Source organism: Apaloderma vittatum, unplaced genomic scaffold (assembly GCF_000703405.1).
Source record: "Apaloderma vittatum isolate BGI_N311 unplaced genomic scaffold, ASM70340v1 scaffold10046, whole genome shotgun sequence".
Taxonomy (NCBI): domain Eukaryota; kingdom Metazoa; phylum Chordata; class Aves; order Trogoniformes; family Trogonidae; genus Apaloderma; species Apaloderma vittatum.
This window is the reverse complement of record NW_009720001.1, coordinates 26,838-27,155: the sequence shown is the minus strand read 5'-3', so window position 1 is coordinate 27,155 and position 318 is coordinate 26,838.

Here is a 318-nt window from a genome sequence, read left to right as displayed (position 1 = left end):
GAGTCCTTCCTGCCCCTCTGCTCTGCCCTGCTGAGGCCACGTCTGGAGTCTGGGGCCAGTTCTGGGTTTCCCAGTTCAAGAGCGACAGGGAACTGCTGGAGAGAGCCCAGCGGAGGCAACCGAGATGATTGGGGCACTGGAGCATCTCTGCCGAGGAAAGGTTGAGAGAGCTGGGACTGAGAGGAGACCTTATCAATGTCGGTTAAAATCTAAACGATGGGTGCTGGACTCTTTTCAGCGGTGCCCAGTGACAGGACAAGGGGCAACAGGCACAAGGTGAAACACAGGGAGTTTCATTTAAATATATGGAAGAACTTA